Raw genomic sequence first — 22,154 nt, 5'->3', positions numbered from 1 at the left:
TGCCTGCTTTTACAAGGACCCGGGTCTGCTATGGGAAACGGAGGCTGCTTTTTTTATTGTTTTAAAATGGAGTCACTTTGGTTCTTCACCACTTGTAACTGGCCACAACTCTTCATAGGCATAGTGTGTTTTTTGCAGAGTGTGTGTTCCAAGTCAGGGAGGATACAGAGGAAAAACAGGCTAGCATACAATGACATAAGTGAATCTACCTAAAAAAAAAAAGAAAAAGAAAAACTTGAATGATACGGATATGGATGGAGATAATCAACAGAAACTGAAGGTATGATATAAAAATCAACAGGGAAATTATCCCAGCTGATGACCCATGGATTCTGCTTAACAACAGCCCTTATGCTGTTGGAAACTCTGTTGTAGCATAAAGCAATTGATTCTCATCTGTCCTATTTTGGTCACATCCTGTAAATTTGCATATTATTACAATTTGGTGTAGGCCCAGATTTTTAGCCATGAGTTTGGTTATGTATGGTTTCATTTCAAAATATCTCGGAATTAGGGACAAGTCTCTTCCAGTTGCTGCAATTTTATTTCTCCAGGCAGGAGCCATGAAGCTATATAAATTTCAGGGATGGCAGAAGACAACTCCAAATTATCTGCTTCACAGTTAACAATTGAAAAGTAAATTTCTTTGTTCAAGGACCAAGCATTACAAAGTGGAACTCTTAATGGTTTAGCTCCTGTGACTTTGTACAGATGCAGGGTTGAATTTAAATGGCCTTGACAATTTTCTCTAGTCTTGGCCCAGCTTCCAAGATAGAGCAAAAGGAACAGAATTGGCAACAGTGGTACATTTGTCTTTATTGCTCTGTTTCTATGTAGTTCTATAAGTATAGGTCAGTGTTATCTGAACTTAAAGTGATAACTGTCGCTCCCCCTCTTCGTGGAGGAACGACACAGGACCCTGCGCTGTTCTTTCGTCTGCTCGGCCCTTCCCGGGTTGGCTGCTGGTTCTTCCCGGGTTGGCTACCGTCCCTTCCACCTCCGTGGAAGGGCGGTTCCCCCTGCCACTTTCCCCACTTCCGCAGGGGAGCGGCACACCGCCAGCCGGCTCTCTCGGTGGCTGCTCAGATGTTCCTCAGGTGTTCCTGGTGCATGTTGTCTCTCTCCTCCTTTATAGTCCTCTTCTGCCAATCCCAACTCTGCTACCCACACGCCGAGTACGCTGCTCTCCTCCAATCAGGAGCAGGTCCTGCTGTTTATTGGTTGAATTGGAGGCAGCTGTGTAGAAGCTGTTTCCTCCTCTCCCAGCGCCATATTGTGGGAGAGCAGATGCATAGAATAAGTCTTAATTCCAGTAACTTAGTCTAGTCCGAGTTGCTCCCAGTTGCTCCCCACAATAACGAACTTCTGAACTAAATCTAGCTTGTGATTATCATTTTGAGTGATTAAAATGTCAGCAGGAACCTAGAATTGCAGAAGCACAACACATGTTTTATTAGTAATAATCTAATAGGACTTAATGTGAGAAATATTTTTCAATGAGCAACCATATATATATTGAGCAATGTTGGTTTCTCAGAGTTTTTTTAAATTTATTTCATTATTTATGATCATGAGAAGAATGTGAGTGAGGGTGTACTATTTTACATACAGATAGATATCTTGTTTTATTAATTATAAAACAGAAATAAAGTATCACAATTATTGTCACATATATAGGATTTGTGAGTATATGCATCTATGGATTTTGATTTTCCTCTATGTCTTAGTTTCTGGAGTTCTAGAATAAGCATGATTGACTTTTTAAATTTCAAAATCATTTCAAATTTGGAATAAATAATAGTATTATACTTTAGTTTCTTCCAATAGAGAGAGGGATATTGACAAGAGAGTAAAATAGATGAAAGAAGTAAGAACAAAAATGAGAAAGAAAGAAATAATAGCAATGTCAAGTCAAAGAAGAGAACAAATGTACAAAAGAAATGTATACAGAGGAAAGAAGGAGTAGGAGTAGGGCAGAAAAATAGCAAGGGGTAGAAAAAGGGAAGAGATGCAAGGAAATTTTAGATTTTTAAGTTACCTGTTAAATAGTTATTACAAGATTGACTCTGAAAACCCTTAGATTGGCCTCATAACACCATTGAAAAAAGTCCTGCACCTCAATATGAATGCTGTGCTTGTCCTATCCCAATGTCCAATTTGCTGCCTCAGTTGCCTCCTTTGTAATGACAGGAAAAGTAGGAAACCTGCCAATCAAAAATAACTAGATAAGAATAAATATAAAGGATAGTACGTTTCTTATGTAGCTGTTGTGAGACTCAAATGAGATAATGAATATATTAAAAATAGCACTTTGCAGCCTAACATTTTCATGCAAATGATATCATCATGCTTCTACAACTATACTGTGGGAATAACAAAATTGCAATTGGGAGAATAAAAACAATGAACAATAGACACCCTAATCCAGCCTCCAAAGTGTATTCTTTCTCTTTTCTTTTCCTATCTTCCTTCTGAGATTTTTGTCTATAAAGCTGATTTTCCCACTTCCATCCATAGGATGCTACTTTGTTCTTTACAAATCTATATCTGGGAGGCCAAATTCGCTAAAGCTTGCACAAGAGGGATTACTTCTGCTCTGGCTTCAAAAAGTTTGTTTCATTTGTTTCTTCCTTTCATTCAGACAGCTTGGACTGGACTCCTACTGCTGTACAGTCTTATCAGCTAACAAGTCTGTCATGAATTTTCAGGCAATAGAGACCCCCAAAAAAAGAAAGAAAAAGAAAAGTTATTATTGATTGCATTCTCACCATCTTCATTATATACACACACAGATTGCATTTCCAGTGAACTAACTAAAATTCTTCCCACATTCACTTTCTCAAATTGTGACCTATAGAAATATGCCATATGGAGGTAGCTCTGTATACATTTGAATATATTAATTAGCCTTTAGCATTCAGAGAGATGATTTTTTATGACCCTTTAAAAAATGGAAAGATTACTGAACTTGGATTGAATGTACATTTTCATTTTCCTGATTCCTGCCAATAACTGTATGCTGTCTATGTGGCACTGGAATAGTCACTTCTACCTGTTGCTGTTTTCCATGTACAAAGTCAAAAGAGAAGAAATCAATGATGGCAAATGGTTGGCTACGTCTAAGTTCATAGAAGGCAACTTACTGTGAGAGACTGTATATGTACTAACTGCATAAATCTTCAGACTGAGAATATGGGAAGTATTCATGGAAGAAGTAACCCTTTAGCTAGCTCTTGGACACTGAATAAAAGTCAGGTAAGTGTGGGTAGTTGCCTACCATAGTTGTTGAAAATCTGCTTGGGACACATGCATCCCATGCTAGAGGATCTGGGTTTGAGTCCCAGCTCTGTTCACCCTTGTTGTAGAGGTGGTAGTTTGTTTGGATCCCTGCAATCCACATGCAAAACCTGCATTGACATCATAGCTTTGGCCTGCCCAAGCCCCAGCTATTGCTAACATTTGGAGATTGATTCCATGGAAGGAATTGATGGGATTCTGTGTGTGTGTGTGTGTGTGTGTGTATGTGTCTTGTACTCTGTCTCACAAATAGCTAAGCATAAAAATAAAACACATGAGATAAGTGGAGATGTATATAAGGCATTCTGTAAGATGTTCAGAGATTGGTTGGGCAGCATGCTTTTAATTTACCCATCCAATATCTATTAATTAAGCACCTAGTCTGTGACAACCCCTGCTGAGTGACTGTAATTCATACAAAATTAATCCTTTCATGGAGCTTCCATCATAGTTGGGAGAGAGCTCACAAATCCATTCAGCTAGAGAAGAGAACACACTAAAGGGAGGAATAATATTTGCATGAAATTTTACTAGAGGTGGAAAATGGAGATCTTTCTGTTAGTTCCAAACAAAGTTTGCATTTCATGGTGATTCATTGGTGCTTACTCACAAAACATGCTAATGGGTCGTGGGGACTGATGGAGATTTTCCTAACCAGAGAAGCTATGCAGAGGAAGAACATATCTCACAGTAATGTGAGAAATTACAGATGTGGGAGAAGGAAAAGATAAAGTGGTACATCTATGGTGGAAAGAATTTGGAGTTTGAGGTCATACTGACACTAAGTTGAAGGACTTTGGAGGTTATTTAATCTCTTGAGCATTGGTTTCTTGGGTTGTAAGAAAAAGTATGATTTATACATTTATTGTGAAGATTACTTTCCATTGTCCACTATCCAACTGCTCAATAAATGAAAACAAAGTATTTTGGTATCATCTTTTACCAAAAGTTTGAGAATTTAGCTGAGAAGTTGGTAGAGAAGGTAATCTTGACAGACGTTACTGAAGAAAAACAGGAATAATAAGCTATTGAGAGAAAGAAAAGAGTTCTCTTTTGAGACTTCTCAGGGGTAACACATTGCTTTTCTGAGGGAAGAACTTAGGGAAGAACTCATCTGATTTACCATGACAATGAACGCATACACCATGATTTATATCACACACAGTTCATATTAAATGTTTCCATTTTGTGTTATAAAAAATTTGACCCAAACATATCCAGTCAAGTATATTTGCTTTATAGAACATATTATTTCAAGCTCAATGGACTCCAAGAAAGCAGGATATATTATAGAGTCTTTCCTATAAATTAAGACACAGAGAACTAAAGAATAGGTTCAAAGGCCAGCCTATGGCCATTTCAGAAGAGTGATTAGCACAAGAATGTAAGTTTTCTGATTTGGATTTTTACATTTCCTTTGCTATACTTATCTACATTTTTGTTGAAAAGTATTGTCCAATGAATACTAAGAACCATTAATCATATTTCATTAAGATAATCACTAAGTGGAGAAAAAATTATCAACAGGAAACTACAGATAAATGGATCCATGAAATCAATGAGTTGGAAGATTTGAAAAATCTAGCTTCAAATTGTACCTCTGAATATTACCAGTTATATTAAGTGGATAGGGATCTCATATATTTGCATTTGTAGATGCAATACTGTGTGAAATCATTTAACTTTGTGCCTGGCGAGTAAGAATACATAAGGAAAGATATAAGTATCTGTTAAAGTTTCATTCATACATTACACCTCTTCACCTCCTAAAGCCATACTGCCTGCTTGGACTTGGCCAATGCAAAGATGGATGGCTCATTTCCTTTAAGGCAATTTGATCAATTGTTGTACAGCACTCATGACAATTTTACATTATGTTATAATGTGCTAGTTGTCATTGTTTTATAGAAAATAAATGGTAGATACTAATTCTGCACATAAAATTTCCTTCAAACTTCAATTCTTATTATTGTTAGGAAAAGAGGCACAGAACAGAGAGGAGACAGAATGTGAATCTAGAGGGAGACTGAATTTATTCATAGAAAATACATTTACAGAGGTGGGTGAGCAGCTGCTGGCATGCACATTGACAGAATATGCAGCAGGAGTCCCTGACCCCAGGGGCTAGGCTTTTTTAAATGTTAGGAGGGCTAGGGATGGGGTTGGGGGTAGGGGACAGCAGATGGAGTTGAATTCCTCAGAACTGGTCTTTCAGGTGGCAGAGCAACTGGTCTTTCAGGTGGCCCTGTGGGGCCTAGGAACCTGGAGAAGAATATGGGGGTGGCATATAAAGGCAGTAGGGTGTGAGAACCAACTGAGATTCAAAGGTAAGGGATAAATTCTGATGTTTATCTAACTTTTGGGCAAATGGCTGAGGCTTACGTCTTTGTTCCATCAATCCTGACTCTGAGTTTAGATAAGGAGACTGGTGCTGATTTCTTTCTGGCTAATTCCTCCTGATAGGGGGTGCAGACACAGGAGAGGACTTGAGCAGGAGTCTATAGTGGGATTGGATTGACTGAAGTGGAAGAGCAGTCTTGTGTTGTTCCTGAGAGATGGCTTGAGATACAGCAGTTATTCACTCCTGCAAGAATTTTTGGAATAAGTTAATTATACATGGCAGAAATAAGAGCACTATGATTATGAGGACAAAAGGAGATACTAGACATTGCCCATGGCAGAAAAGATGGCAAAGATGAGCCGGCGCCGTGGCTCACTAGGCTAATCCTCCACCTTGCGGCGCCGGCACACCGGGTTCTAGTCCTGGTCGGAGCGCCAGATTCTGTCCCGGTTGCCCCTCTTCCAGGCCAGCTCTCTGCTGTGGCCAGGGAGTGCAGTGGAGGATGGCCCAAGTGCCTGGGCCCTGCACCCCATGGGAGACCAGGAGAAGCACCTGGCTCCTGGCTTCGGATGAGCGCAGTGCGCCGGCCGCAGCGCACTGGCCGTGGCGGCCATTGGAGGGTGAACCAACGGCAAAGGAAGACCTTTCTCTCTGTCTCTCTCTCTCTCTCACTGTCCACTCTGCCTGTAAAAATAAATGGCAAAGATGAGGCAGAGTTACTTTGTGAATATATCTTGTTAGTACATATTTTTATGTGTTCAATCTCATCTCTTACCACATCTGATTTATTGGTATAAAAACAACATTCTTCAACCAAAAAGAGGCAATGTCCTCTTCTCTCCACTGTGAGGAGTTCTGGAGAGCTACTGCAGCCAGTGACTCCACCTGATCCTGGAGGGGAGACAGTTTCTTTGAAACTGAGAGATCAAACCTTCAATTTTATTTGCCTTGTCTACTTAAATATCTAGTCTAGTGGTTTCTGTTCCAATTTCTATCAAGATACCCAACAAGATTGTCAAGGGAGTGAGTTCAAAATCCCTCTTATTATAGGATTTTGGATTATAGGAACAGAAAATAGATTAGGTTATAGGACAAAAAGGGAATAAGAAGGTGAATGTACAAGTCCCTGTCCAACTGTTGGGGAAGCAGATGCATGCCTGGTTACCACAGAGAAAGAAGGACCCTGTTTCTGGTCCTATACTCGTGATCATATGGTAAAAGGTAACCTTTACGCTTTCATGTGGCAGGGTAATATGATGACTAATGCCATTGCAGCCACATTCATTGTGTGAGGAGTAGTGGCAGTTAACGGGGGGAGGGAGGGACTGGAAGAGTGACAACTAGCTCACAGGTGTTGTGGGGCAATTAACCCACGACATTATGGAAGAAGGGAAGGAAGACCACATGATACATAAAGGGGCTTGACCGATCAGCAAAGCCATAGCAAAAATGCCTTGGACAGGTATAGCCGATGGATCCTCTGGTTTTATTTCCAAATACAATACCAGTGTTCCTGCCTCTAGCCATGCTGATGTTTCCTCCTGGAAATTCCAGACGAGATATATGTCCTGGGTTCCGCTAGGAGAGTTCTGGTCTTTGTATTATAAACAAGTCCATGGGCCATTTCCCAGAGCTGGGTGGGGGTGGGGAGGTCTTACCAGCCCTCAGGAGAAGAGTGTGTGCAGATACAACAGGAAAAGACATTAGGATTATCTTCAAAAAACAGACTACTAGAAATGTTAATGAGAGGTATGTAAGAATTTTGGTAGAACTGTGAATGAGAGATATATGAGGACTTGAAGCCATGATAGGGGACCAGATTAGAAGCGGGAGACAGCAGAAAAGCATGCCACCCAGAAGAGATAAAAGATTTCTCAGAGAAATCTACCACCAGTCCAGCCAGTGGGGGCGATTGCCTTCAAGCCCATGGCCAAAGTTAGGGCTAGGATTACAGTTGCAGACAATAACAGAAGGTTACTGCAGCAAAGATTCTTGCAGCAGTACATTACTATATGGAGTATAAATAGAAGGTAATAAAGGATATTTGTGTAAGTGTGAAGGCACAGAGATCTCTCTGAAGCCAGCAATATGAGATGAGGTCAGGAAGGTAGATTGGTGGAGATGAATGCCATTAGCTTTCCTGCAGAATAATTTGGAACAATCTCTGGAACTCAGGAATTGTGAAGGACATGAGAAGGTGGTTCTTCTGCTCTTGCAGGGAGCTGAGTCATCCTGAGAGTGGTGGGGTCCCACAAAGGTAGACTTACATGAGGGAGATGTTACTAGTTTTAATGAAGTAAAATGTACCCGGGGGTGCCCTTTGAGTTTGGTAGCAGTGGGAGTAGTCAATATGACTTGGGAGAGCCCACTCCATTTTTATTTTAGAGCAGCCTCATTTTATTTTAGATAAATCCAGTTACCAGGTTGACATGTAGGACTATAGTAGGGAGGCAGAGAGTGCAGTTTGGGTAGATGTGTGTCTGCCTAGGTCCATAAGTGAGAACACATTTCTGTTAAGAAGAGGGAAAGCAAGAGGAGGAGGAATAGCTTCGGAATTTTGTAGGAGATGGAAGTTAGATAAAAGAAGAGGACTTTCATAGAGAATTTCAAATGGGCTAAAATTAATGGCTTCTAGGAAACAGATCTAATTCTTGACAGAATAAAGGAAGGAGATTTACCCAGTCTAGGTGGACCTGAGCAGAGAGTTTAGTTGGAGCCTGTTTTAAAGTTCCATTCATCCATTCTACTTTCCTGAAAGGGGGGACAACAGGGAATGTGAAAATGCCATGAAATATATCAATTATGTCTGAAATATGCATATCCTACCTGAGTAATTTTCTTCAAGTTTAACATTCAAATACTTCTCAACTGGTATTATGTGTACAGCAGGACTTAACTCCCCAAAATTCATGCAAGGTGCTTAAATTCTGAAGATTTTATGTTACAGGTTGATGGATTAATGGTGGATACTTGATCTAATTATGGTACTTGCGAGGTGAATCCAATGGGATGTCTTTAGGTCAAGGGGGTGTGCCCTCAGAGTGGCATTCTTAAAAGAGGGAAGGTTATTTAAGTTCAAATTCTGCCTAGCTCCTCTCTCTCTCTCTCTCTCTCTCTCTCTTTCTCTCTCCTCTTTCTCTTTCTCTCTCTCTCTCTCTCCTCTCTCTCTCTCTCTCTCTCTATTTTTCTCTCTTTCCCCCTTCCCAGCTCACAACATAATCTTTATTTCACAGCTACCAAGACAAATCTCTATCAGATGCTGGACTATTGAGCTGCCCAATTCTTTACTCAGCCTCCAAAATGTAAACTGAAACAAATCTTTCTTACCCAAGAAATTTTATCTATGAAATACATGAAATCTATTCTCTTTATATTAGTAATAATTTATAAACATACATATGCATACTAGAAAATTTAAAATTAAAAAAAGAAGCTCCTTTTGGAAAAGTGGACTAATAGGACTAATGCAACTGCCTTACGTATTATAAGAAACATTTTTAAAAACTGCTTTTCAGCTCTGTGGTTCAATATTAGCACAATGAATTCTTTCAAAAAGTTTTTTTTTAAAAGTTTGGAAATCCTTTGATTACAGCCAGTTGCATGTGCCAGTAGCAGTGAACATACACAGTTATATTCTAGATATATTTCTTTATTTCCTAACTACAACCTACACTTAATTTTTTCACTTCCTCCCCTCCCTCTCTTCCTTCATTGTGCTTTCCCTCTCTTTTTCTCTTTCTCTGAACTTAATTTGTGAGCTTTATGGAGCCAATTTCTTTTCCTTGAGCTGTTCCATATCAGAGTGCCAGTTTAATCTTGACTGATCTGCTTCCCATCCGATCTGCTTGCCATCCAGCTTATTGCTAATGCATCTTAGAAAGCTGCTGAAGATTTCCCAATTCCTTGGGCCCTTGTCATCCACATCAGAGACCCAGATGGAATTCCAGGCTCCTGGCTTTAGCCTGGCACAGCCATGGCTGTTGTAGACGTTAGCAGTGAACCAGCAGATGGAACATCTTTCTCTCTATCTTTTTCTCTATGTCTCTCTATCTTTCAAATAAATAGATTTTTTAAATGTTTTTGCAGTTCATGCATTTTTATGTTAATGTTTTACATGAAAATGTTAAAGACCTTTTTTATTTTCAAACATGTCCCATGTTCACCTCAAAACAGGTGCTCCATACCATTTTCATCCTGGGATACAGCTTGATAGAGGAGCTGACACTTGAGTTTTTTCCAGTTGTGTGACAGAGCTTTAAAACTCACTAGCAGGGCCGGTGCCGCGGCTCACTAGGCTAATCCTCCGCCTAGCGGCGCCGGCACACCGGGTTCTAGTCCCGGTTGGGGCGCTGGATTCTGTCCCGGTTGCCCCTCTTCCAGGCCAGCCCTCTGCTGTGGCCAGGGAGTGCAGTGGAGGATGGCCCAAGTGCTTGGGCCCTGCACCCCATGGGAGACCAGGAAAAGCACCTGGCTCCTGGCTCCTGCCATCGGATCAGCGCGGTGCGCCGGCCGCAGCGCGCCGGCCGCGGCGGCCATTGGAGGGTGAACCAACGGCAAAAGGAAGACTTTTCTCTCTGTCTCTCTCTCTCACTGTCCACTCTGCCTGTCAAAAAAAAAATAAATAAATAAAAAAATAAAACTCACTAGCTACAAGTAATACAAGTCAATTACATCCTAATTCCATTGGCCCAAGTAAGTTATATGGCAATAGTCAATCTCAAAATTCATGATGCACACTGAGGAGAAGCAACACAGGTAGAGGCTGGTAAAGAGTTTTCGGTTACAGAAATCAAAGGATATAAATATTTCATAAAGGAGAATGTCATTGGCAACAGCAAATAAGAGTGAGAAGGCAAGTTAAATGGGAAATCTTAACATTTGGCAAATAAGATTCTAAGCACTCTCGGCAGCCATTGTAGTAGAGCAGGTAAAGGGACTGACTGCTCTGCCAAAATCCCATGTAAGCATTGCTTTACGTACTGGCTGCTTCACTTCCAATCCAGCACCCTGCTAATGGCCTGGAGAAAAGCAGCAGAAGATGGCCCAAGTGCTTGGGTCCCTACTACCCACAACAGAGATCTGGAAGAAGCTCCTGGCTCCTGGCTCCTGGCTCCTGGCTTCAGCCTGGCCTATCCAGCATTGGCTATTACAACCATCTGGGAAGTGAACCATCAGATGGAAGATATCTCTCTGTCTCCTTTCTTTCTCCTTCCCTCCCTCCCTCCCCCATCTCTTCCTCTGTCTCTGTAACTCTTTATTTTTTTTTAAGATTTATTTATTTATCTGAAAGTCAGAGCTACACAGAGAGAGAAGAGGCAGAGAGAGAGAGAGAAAGAGAGAGAGAGGTCTTTCATCAGATGGTCCTCTCTCCAATTGGCCGCAACAGCCAGAGCTGCGCCCATCTGAAGCCAGGAGCCAGGAGTTTCTTCCGGGTCTCCTACATGGGTGCAGGGGCCCAAGGATTTGGGCCATCTTCCACCGCTTTTCCAGGCCATCGCAGAGAGCTGGATCGGAAGTGGATCAGCCGGGTCTCGAACTGGCACCCATATGGGATGCTGGTGTTTCAGGCCAGGGTGTTAACCCGCTGTGCCACAGCTCTGGCCCCATTTGACTTTCAAATAAATAAATAAATCTTTAAAAAGAAGATTCTAAGTACCTGAAAATACTGAGAGACAGCAATGTGATATCTTCATTAGGATGCATTAAAGTTTTCTTGAATCCAGTACAAATTCTTCTTAAAACTTAAGATCTCAACATGTGAAAATATGCCTTTTAATATTCAAATACAATAGGTTTAATAGTCAAACACAATATATTCCATTTGAAGTTCCTTACTTCCGGATTGTGGAAGAAATGTTGAGGCCCACCTAGCTCAAATACAATCCATGTTCCTGAGCAGAATCCAGCTACTGCCACCTATTATCATTACCACACAGACTTAAGAGAATGAAGAGACTCCACTCCATGCACCATATAAATCAACTGCTGAGCCAAGCCTCTGGACATGTTCTTAGGCCTTTCAAGAAATGTTCATTTTGCTCCATTATGCTAATACAGCTACATGCTTGAGTCTATCTTGTCGAACTTGGGATTTATTTCTTTCATTCCTATATGTTGTCATAACTCCAAAACCTATCTCTTTCCGTAACGGCAAGTCACATTTAGTTAATGCATATGCCCACTGTAAGTAAGAACTGTCTCCTTTTCCCCATGCATCAACACCATCAAGATTTGAGCTTCATCACCTTTTCAACTTTTAAAATCCAGAGTCTTATTTCATCATTTCATCCCCGTTTTCCAGACGATGAGATTCCACATGCAGCTCTACGAGTTGATTGTATACTTGGAGATCTTACATGGGGGGATTAGTGGAAGAAGGGATACTTCCATTAACTCAAAATGAATTTCTTCTCCTAAATGTAACCACATCACCTTTTGGTCATAGATTTCTCCTGGGTAAAGCAAAGCAGTAAATCAATGAGCAAGCAGAACCTGCATTATACTGGTCTCCTCCAGAGCTTCCTATGAAATGTTCAGAGAAGCAGTCTCTATTAATGACTTGTATATCCAATAATTAATGTTTTAACAGGCAACATTTATGGTAATTTTAAGTAAGTCTATGAAGATGTATGTGGAAATCAAAGCTGAATGAATGAATGAATGAATGAATAGGATATATTCACGTTTTCATAATGATCATAGCTCTAAACTGTTGTCAATGCACCAAAAATATTAAAATTACCTGAATTACCTGCGAGAATTATAGCAGCTGCTACATCAGCAGTTATTTTGCCAGTTGTTCATAGGCTGTGAAAATTAACAAGAGTTGGCAGAAACACTCGCAATATATTTGGGAAACATTTTTGCCTAGAATAAAGGTGATTTCCTTAGATAAAACACCATCCTAAGGATCACAGAAGATGAGAGGCTCACTAGGCAGAGAACAGCATCAAAGATGTGCTAAGAACAGGAAACACTGCAGAGAACTGAACACCATCCAGTACTAAGCTGACTTCAGCTAAGCTCTGATATCATAAGCAAATATAACTTGCTTACCTATAATGATGAGACACACACACACACAAATACTGAGGTAGTATAAGAAAATGCATAGGGACGGCCCCTTGTGCTGATGGGCACATGTTCTGTCTGGATTCCATGCAATCAAATATTAAATGAGCATCTATTGTGGCCCAGTGAACATTCTTTGATTGGCTCAAAGAAATGAGCCAATCACACATAGCTCTGCAATCATGAAGCTCATAGCTCTGTGTTTAGTGTATACTTTATAGGAATTTCAGTTGAGAAAAGTTAGATGAAAAATGAAAACCACAATGACATTGAATAGCTTATACAAAATGTACTCTTAGGACAAAAACATGGGGTCAGTTGTTACAACATACAGTCAGCCCTCCATACATGGACCTATGGATACAACTAACTGCAGATAGGGAAGAGTTGGAAAAGAAATTGTATCTTTATTGAACATGTTCAGACATTTTTTCTTGTCATTAATTACTAAACAATACAGTATGGCAACTATTTACATAGTATTTAAATTACATTATGCATTATAAGTAATCTAGAGATGATTTGAAATACATAGGAGAATACATTTAGGTTACCTGAAGATATTTCAGAATTTTATGTAAGGGAGTGAGCATCTGCAGAATTTGGCATCTGTGGGGAGGTCCTGGAACCACCCCCTGGAGTACTGAGGGGACACTCTGCTTGCCAGCACTAAGCTCACTGCCCCCATTTACATTCTGCCACCTCAGCACAGGCTTCACAGCTCACATTTTGCTGTTGGATGAACACCACCCAGGCTCTTGTGCCCATTCCCTGTGTGTCTCAATTCTCCTTCTTCCTCATCCCGTCCTGAGTTTGTTACCCTGAGATTATTCATCTGCTTCTCCCTGCAGCACTTTTAATCTAATCTTCTTTGTAATTCTGAGGTGAGGTCACTTAGAGATATTTTCCATAAAAACAACGTTTCAGAGAAAATGAAAACCAGCACTTGGTGGTCGACTAGCCCATTAGGACAAATTCAGAAGTCTGTCTCCCTCCACTGTTCAACCAGAGAAGTAACAGGCTTTTCTCCACTCCTGTGTGCCCTGAGACATTGTTGTGCAGACATACTCTGGTTGTTTCCTCAAATAGGGGTGAACTATCCACACAGATAGAGTAAACAAGGGAATCACACTGGATCATCACTCTGCCAACCCTAACACTGCTATTTCTGATGCAACTTTCAATGCCAGAGAGCTGACAACTTGTGTTTTGCTTTCAGAAATGCCCTAAGCCTTCAACCTAACTCTTCCCAGGGCTAATAGTCTCAGAGTTCATCTAGGAGGAAGATGTCAAAGAGTAGGAAAGTGCAACATTTGTAAGAATAGACATAGGATCCCAGTTCAGACTGTGCCGCATTCCTGCTGTTAACTTAACTGCCTTTGAGGAGAAGTCACATACTCTGTTTAAACCTCTGTCTTTTCATCTGTAAAAGGAGAAAGTAACCTGTAAATTAGAAGATTAAATGAATGGAAGTGACATTAAACCATATTTATCTTAATTCTTTTGCCATCTTTATAAGCAAAGCAAAGTAAAGGCACTCTCCAACCTTCTTTTTAGAAACACCAGGCAAATGTATTGAAGTGCTCTAGCCCAACCCCAGTTTACAATAAATTTCTTATATATAATCTGGGGTAAGGCATAGTATGAAGCAGTTGTTGAAAGCCCCCTATGTGATTCATGTGAGCAACTTGATTTTAAAACAACACATATGGCCGGCGCCATGGCTCACTAGGCTAATCCTCCATCTGCTGGGGCGCCAGATTCTGTCCTGGTTGCTTCTCTTCCAGTCCAGCTCTCTGCTGTGGCCCGGGAGGGCAGTGGAGGATGGCCTAAGTGCTTGGGACCTGCACCCGCATGGGAGACCAGGAGGAAGTACCCAGCTCCTGTCTTCAGATCGGTGCAGCGCCGGCTGTAGCGGCCATTAGGGGAGTGAACCAACGGAAGGAAGACCTTTCTCTCTGCCTCTCTCTCACAGTCTATAACTCTCTCTCTGCCTCTCTCTCTCTCTCACTGTCTAACTCTGCCTGACCAAAAAAAAAAAAAAAAAAAAAAAAAAAACCAGACACATATGTGCATGCAACGCACATGTGCACACACAGACACTGACCAGTAGAAAAGGTAAACACTGCCCAAGGTCTGCTGATGGAGATGTTGAAGGACAGAGGGAGGATGGAAATACCAATTGCCTATTGTATGATTCTATTTCTTTTTTTTTTTTTTTTTTTTTTGACTGGCAGAGTGGACAGTGAGAGAGAGAGACAGAGAGAAAGGTCTTCCTTTGCCGTTGGTTCACCCTCCAATGGCCGCCGTGGCCAGCGCACCACGCTGATCCGATGGCAGGAGCCAGGTACTTATCCTGGTCTCCCATGGGGTGCAGGGCCCAAGCACTTGGGCCATCCTCCACTGCACTCCTGGGCCACAGCAGAGAGCTGGCCTGGAAGAGGGGCAACTGGGACAGAACCCGGCGCCCCGACCGGGACTAGAACCAGGTGTGCTGGCGCCACAAGGCGGAGGATTAGCCTAGTGAGCCGCGGTGCCGGCCTATTGTATGATTCTAATGCAATACCGTTTCTAGAACCTCAGTGAGGATGTGACCCATTCTACTTCCTCAGCAGGGTGCATTTTCGCCTCCATTAAGCTACCATAGTCGTTATAACCTCTTACATTTTATTAGAGTGGTATATTTGCATCCATTACATAGGCTTTTTAAGACTACAGACTTCTTAAGAATATAGACCATATTTACATCATCTCTACATATCACATATTGCCAGAGATGGTGCTACTCTGTGCTGTGCAAAGAAATATATGACAAGCACTGTTTCTTATCAACCATCCCCTTCACTTTCTACTACCCATTGCCTTTACTCCAACCTTATTTTCTGGACTAACCCATATAACTTTCTTTTTTTTTTTTCTTTTTTTTTTTTTTAAATTTATTTGACAGGTAGAGTTGTAGACAATGAGAGACAGGGAGAAAGGTCTTCCTTCCGTTGGTTCACTCCCCAAGTGGCCACTTTGGCCGGCGCTGTGCCGATCCGAAGCCAGGAACCAGGTGCTTTTCTTGGTCTCCCATGCGGGTGCAGGAAGTGCCATCCTCTACTGCCCTCCCGGGCAACAGCAGAGAGCTGGACTGGAATAGGAGCAACCGGGACTAGAACCAGGCGCCCATATGGGATGCCGGCGCCATAGGCGGAGGATTAACCAAGTAAACCACGGCGCTGCCCCCCTTTTATCTTATTCTTTCATTGTGTCTTTGCCTAACATTGCCCTTTCATTTATTTTTTCTTATTCAAAGGAATCCAACCCTTTGAACATAACACCCCCATGATCAGTGACAAGGCTAAAAACAATTAGTGCCTCATCATTGTCCTGGGATTTCTTTTTTTTTTTTTTTAATTTATTTAATGAGCATAAATTTCCAAAGTACAGCTTATGGACCACAATAGCCTCCCCCCCCCCCCGTGTCTTCCCTCCCATCCACAACGCTCCCCTCTCCCACTCCCTCTCCCCTTCCCCTTCACATCACAATTAATTTTCAATTATCTTTATATACAGAAGATCAATTTAGCGTATGTTAAGTAAAGATTACCACATATTGCTCCCACACAGAAACATAAAGTGTAAAATACTATTTGAGTACTAGTTATAGCATTAATTAAACACCTAAGAGTAATTGTGTATTAATTACAGAGCTCAACCAATAGTTTTAAGTAGAATATAAAATGCATCTTTTGCATTGTTGTGGCTTCCCCCCGACCTCCCTCCCTTCCGTGGCCCTCCCCTCACCCACTTCCTCTCCCCTCCCCCCCTTCATCATGTTTCATTTTCGGTTACCTTCATATACCGAAGATCAATTTAGTATATACCAAGCAGGGATTTCAACAGGTTGCACTCACCCAACCGAACCAGGTATAGGGTATTGTTCAACTAGTAGTGTTGTTTTTGAGTTTCATAGATAAACATATTAAGGACAGAGATCCTGCGAGGGGGAGCATGAACCCAGTGACTCCTGTTGTTGATTTAACAATTGGCACTCTTATTTATGACGTCAGCAATCACCTGAGACTCTTGCTATGAGCTGTCTAGGCTATGGAAGCCCCTTGAGTTCACCAACTCTGAACTTGTTTAGTCAAGGCCATATCACAGTGGAGGTTCCTTCCTCTCTTCAGAGAAAGGCGCCTCTCTCCTTGATGGCCTGATCCTTCTGCTGGAGTGTTGTTCACCAGGATCATTCATTTAGATTGTTTTTTGCCACCGTGTCATGGCTTTCCATGCCTGAGAGACTCTCATGGACCTTTTAGTCAGATCCGAATGTCCCAAGAGTTGATTCTGAGACAGGAGTGCTGTTTTGGGCATTTGCCATTCTATGGGTCTGCTGTGTGACCAGCTTCCCCCGCAGGATCATTCTCTACCTTTTGATTCTATCTTTCATTATTTGCTTACACTGGTCTTATTTGTGTAATCTCTTCGACACTTACCCTATCTTTTGGATCAGTTGTGTATTTATATTTGTCTCTTTACCAAGTGTGCTGGCATCGGTACCTGCCTCCTTGGTAAGATTGAGTTGAAATCCCCTGGCACATTTCCAGTTCCACCATTGGAGGTAGGTCTGAGTGAGTATGTGCCGTCCTACATATCTCCTCCCTCTCTTATTCCCACTCCCATGTTCCACAGAGATCAATTTCCTATTAATTTTTAAACACTTAAGAATGGTTGTGCATTGATTGCAGAGTTCAACCAGTGGTCTTGTGTAGAGCATACCGAGCAACAACAACAACAAAAAAAATACTAAAGGAACAAAATAGTAAGTTTTTCCTCAACAGTCTAGACAAGGGCTGCTCATGTCATTGTCTCTCATAGTGTCCATTTCACTTCAATGGGTATCATTTTAGGTGTTCGTTTAGTTGCCATCGATCAGGGAGAACATGTGATATTTGTCCCTTTTGGACTGGCTTATTTCACTCAGCATGATGTTTTCCAGCTTCCTCCATTTTGTTGTAAATGCCCGGATTTCGTTGTTTTTTACTGCTGTATAGTGTTCCATAGAGTACATATCCCATAGTTTCTTTATCCAGTCATCCGTTGATGGACATTTAGGTTGATTCCATGTCTTAGCTATTGTGAATTGAGCTGCAACAAATATTGAGGTGCAAATGGCTTTTTTCACCCCTTTAATTCCATTTGGGTATATTCCAAGGAGTGGGATGGCTGGGTCCTGTGGTAGTGCTATGTTCAGGTTTCTGAGGACTCTCCAGACTGTCTTCCATAGTGGCTTTACCAGCTTGCATTCCCACCAACAGTGGATTAGTGTCCCCTTTTCTCCACATCCTCGCCAGCATCTGTTGTTGGTTGATTTCTGTATGTAAGCCAATCTAACCGGAGTGAGGTGGTATCTCATTGTGGTTTTGATCTGCATTTCCCTGATGGCTAGGGATCCTGAGCATTTTTTCATGTGCCTGTTGGCCATTTGGATTTCCTCTTTTGAAAAATGCCTGTTAAGGTCCTTGGCCCATTTTTTTTAATTGGGTTGTTTGTTTTGATTCTGTGGTGTTTTTTGATCATTGTGTAGATTCTAGTTGTTAATCCTTTATCTGTTGTGTAGTTTGCGAATAACGTCTCCTGGGATTTCTTTAACTCCATTTATTATAATTGGAGTCGTGGTTACAGAGCCATGAATGGATAAGCACTTTCCTCATTGGTAGAAGATGAAATTCCTTTGTTTCAGCCCAAAATCTGTATATTCTAACATTTTCTAATACTCCATTTTCCAATTACATTTTGCTCTTAGCTGTGGGTATTATCAGCTGAACATCTCTCTCTCTCTCTCTCTCTCTCTCTCACACACACACACACACACACATACACACACACATCTTGCATTTCCAGTGTCTTCTAAAACAGTGCTGGCCAACCATTAACTGGTTATCAGAATCCAGATGTATAGACAGCACACTAACTCAGGATTGTAGTTTAATCACTTTGTAGGACTGACTAGTCCTCCTATCAGTGTTAAGAGGTTGTCATTGGGCTGGCCCCGTGGCTCACTAGGCTAATCCTCTGCCTTGCGGCGCCGGCACACCGGGTTCTTGTCCCGGTCGGGGTGCCGGATTCTGTCCCAGTTGCCCCTCTTCCAGGCCAGCTCTCTGCTGTGGCCCAGGAGTGCAGTGGAGGATGGCCCAAGTGCTTGGGCCCTGCACCCCATGGGAGACCAGGATAAGTACCTGGCTCCTGCCATCGGATCAGCACGGTGCGCCGACTGCGGCCGCCATTGGAGGGTGAACCAACAGCAAAGGAAGACCTTTCTCTCTCTCTCTCTCTCACTGTCCACTCTGCCTGTCCAAAAAAAAAGAGGTTGTCATTGTTATAATCTTCACTTTATTGATAAAATGATAGGAGGAGAAATCAACTAACTTAATTTTACACAGCTAATAAGTGGTAGAGACAGTATTCAGATATGAATGCCCTCAAACACTATATGGTGTAATATGTGCGAATTGTGTTGTGAGGAAAAAGAAAGAAGACGGTAATGTAATCCTTCTAGGATAAGATCAGGCACAATTTTTTTTTTTTAAGATTTATTTACTTTGAAAGAGTTATACAGAGAAGAGGCGGGAGAAAGAGAGACAGAGACAGAGACAGAGACAGAGAGAAAGGTGTTCCATCCGCTGGTTCACTCCCCAATTGGCCTCAATAGTCAGAGCTGCACTGATCCAAAGCCAAGAGCCAGGAGCTTCCTCCGGGTCTCTCACATGGGTGTAAGGGCCCAAGGGCTTGGGCCATCTTCTGCTGCTTTCCCAGCCCATAGCAGAGAGCTGGACAGGAAGTGGAGCAGCTGAGTCTTGAAACGGTACCCTTATGGGATGCCGGCACTGCAGGTGGAGGCTTTAACCTGCTGCACCACAGCGCCAGCCCCAGGCACAAAAATTTTTCATAAATCGACACAGTTATTATTACTCAAATAGCAATCATAGTTTTGTACCTTCTTTTACTAGGTGATCTCGACTAGTTTCCCCATAGTCTCTAAATTCACAGGCGGCAGACAAGATAAAGTAGACAGTCAGCAATCCTTAAACACATGAAATGGAGCATTTCATATGCACAGAAGTTGTGTTTTTTTTTTTCCTAATTCATGGAGGCATTTCTGATTGCCATGAAGACAACATGCTACTGGTCTTGAGCAGGGTGCAAAGATAAATAAAGGATGCTAAATGTTGAGCCATCTTCAGACCTGAACAACAGACTGCTCCTGCCCAAAATGCAAAAGCATCTCATTGTAACATACTAGATCAAATATTGCTAAGTTCCTTTCAAGACTTAATATACTACTGTACCAATTTTTGCCTTTTATTAAGATGCAATTGCCAGCCAAAGGATTTAGCCTTTATCACTTGCTAAAAGTTTAGCTTAGCAATATCCAATTACCCAGTACTTAAAACACAGGGTTATGTATTTACAATTAATATGGATTAGATATTATTTTCCATGCATTTTGGAAGACAAGTCAATTTGGAGAGTCACACAGCTGCTCAATAATGCAAATGATGCCTATTTAAATTAGTGTATTACCTCACTTGTTTAAAGTGTGGAAAACAACATGGCATAGTTGGAAAAGCTCAGCGTAGGAGCAGAGAAATCCATTTTTTCAGTCCCAGATCTGTCAATTGCTAGCAATGTAAACTCAGGCATATAATTTAAACTTTGTGGGTTCTTGTATCTTCAAACAGGGTTCAGGGACAACAATATATGTTTCAAAGGATGTTGTAAGAATTAGAGTGACTTTATTTAGAAATACTGCACATATTGGTGGCTCTATAAATGGCGGCACATTCATTTTTATTATTCTTTTCATCATGCAGAAGACATTTATTTGTTCCTCCCACCATGCTAAAAGAGGAAATGCAATTTTGGATCAGGGCCTTGGAAGATAATTAAGTTTTGGTCTGGTGGATAAGTGGGCAACTTTATAGCCACAGAATATAATGGTCCTAATGCTCATTTTCATTCTTTCCACAAATATTTATTGAGTTGCTGTTACGTGTTGGGTATCCATTATATACCATGTGCTGTGGTAGAAATTGAACAAAAACAGATACTTTCCCATGTATCAAGGAGCGTATAGTCTAATGGAGAGAACCGTTGTGTTAATATGCAAGTATAATATGTCAGATATAATAAGTACATATTAGGAGTGTTTTAAAGAGGACAGAATTATTGCCTGGTTGTGATGTGGGTTACCTTTATTAATTAGTTTAATGTTAACATCTTGAGGCTCCTTGCCATCTTTTCAGATAAGAATTCTGAATATCAGCTCAAATAAAACAGGTGACATGATAAAGTTTTAGCATTCATTTAGTGAGAGCAGTACAAAGGAAGTTAAGGGCTTAATTTAAGGGAGAAAGGAATCTAGAAGCGTAATCTGGGTCCATATGAGGCAGAGAGCAGACTGAGAGCCTTGTAGGAGAAATCCACAGGCCACAACCACACAGAGCAAAGCTTAAGGATAGGAGTAGCCACAGGTAGCCTAACAGGTGGACAGGAAAGCAGAGAGGGGCCGGCCAGAAGGTCGCATGCCTGGAGATGAGGGACAGCAAGGAGCGGGTCAAGTGTGCTCCATATCTTTTATCAGCTTCCAAAAGTTGAGTGGTTATGTAGTGGACATATACAGATAAGAGTGTGAGATCATGAAAGGGGACAGGAGTGTGATTTTCCAGCTCATGAATTTAATTAATTTAATCCTATCTGCCTTCCCATGTCAGCTGAAAGAAAATTGGGGGAAACTTCTTAAGCCCCAGCAATGGGCTTCATTCCAATTGAGTGGATGCAAGTCAAACCAAATTGCTTCTACCTGAGGCTTAGAAAGAATAAAAAGAACATCAATAACAACAACTGCAGTAAGTCAGGACACTTGAACTTAGCCATTTCCCTTCGTTTCCAAGAGAGAGCAGAAGAGCCTATGTAAGAAATTGTACTTTGGGGAAAATGAGTCATCTACATTAAGAAATGTCTACTGATACGCTTTGAATTTCACCTCCAAAGAACTAGCAATGGAAAACAAATCCTTACTCTAAGTCATCATCTGCATCTGAAGACTATCTAACTCAGTTTCCAGCAATGCTGATCACCAAATTTCTTCTGTTAAACCCAATTCATGAAAACCTTTTACTGAAAAACATAATGATGCCATTTGTGTTGATAGTGTGAAGAGTCAGGAGGGTTAATAGGTAGTCTGGGATCCCAGTGGAATTTGGGATGTAAAATATGTGCTTCCTTCCCCAAACATTATCTTTAGCAAGAACAAACAGGACACCCCCCTCCCTTCAAAATCTCCAAATTTACCATGAGAATAGCAAGGGAGCTCTTCCTGAGCTCACAGCTTATTGAGAAAACAAGTTACCTATCCCACCCATCTGTAAGGATTTTTGTTTTAGCAGGCCAGACAGGA

General features: G+C 41.4%; 1 long non-coding RNA gene across 1 annotated transcript; it reads right to left on the bottom strand.

Moving 5' to 3' along the window:
* Positions 1–5,323: 5,323 nt before the first annotated feature.
* LOC138847501 (uncharacterized) lies at positions 5,324–16,668 on the bottom strand. The gene is made up of 3 exons (XR_011385337.1): positions 16,547–16,668; positions 5,680–5,881; positions 5,324–5,559 (listed from the first exon to the last, which is right to left on the bottom strand). It is a non-coding gene; the product is annotated as an uncharacterized lncRNA (long non-coding RNA).
* Positions 16,669–22,154: the final 5,486 nt, after the last annotated feature.

This window comes from Oryctolagus cuniculus, chromosome 1 (assembly GCF_964237555.1).
Source record: "Oryctolagus cuniculus chromosome 1, mOryCun1.1, whole genome shotgun sequence".
NCBI classification, from domain to species: Eukaryota; Metazoa; Chordata; class Mammalia; order Lagomorpha; family Leporidae; genus Oryctolagus; species Oryctolagus cuniculus.
This window is presented reverse-complemented; position numbering and strand designations above follow the sequence as displayed.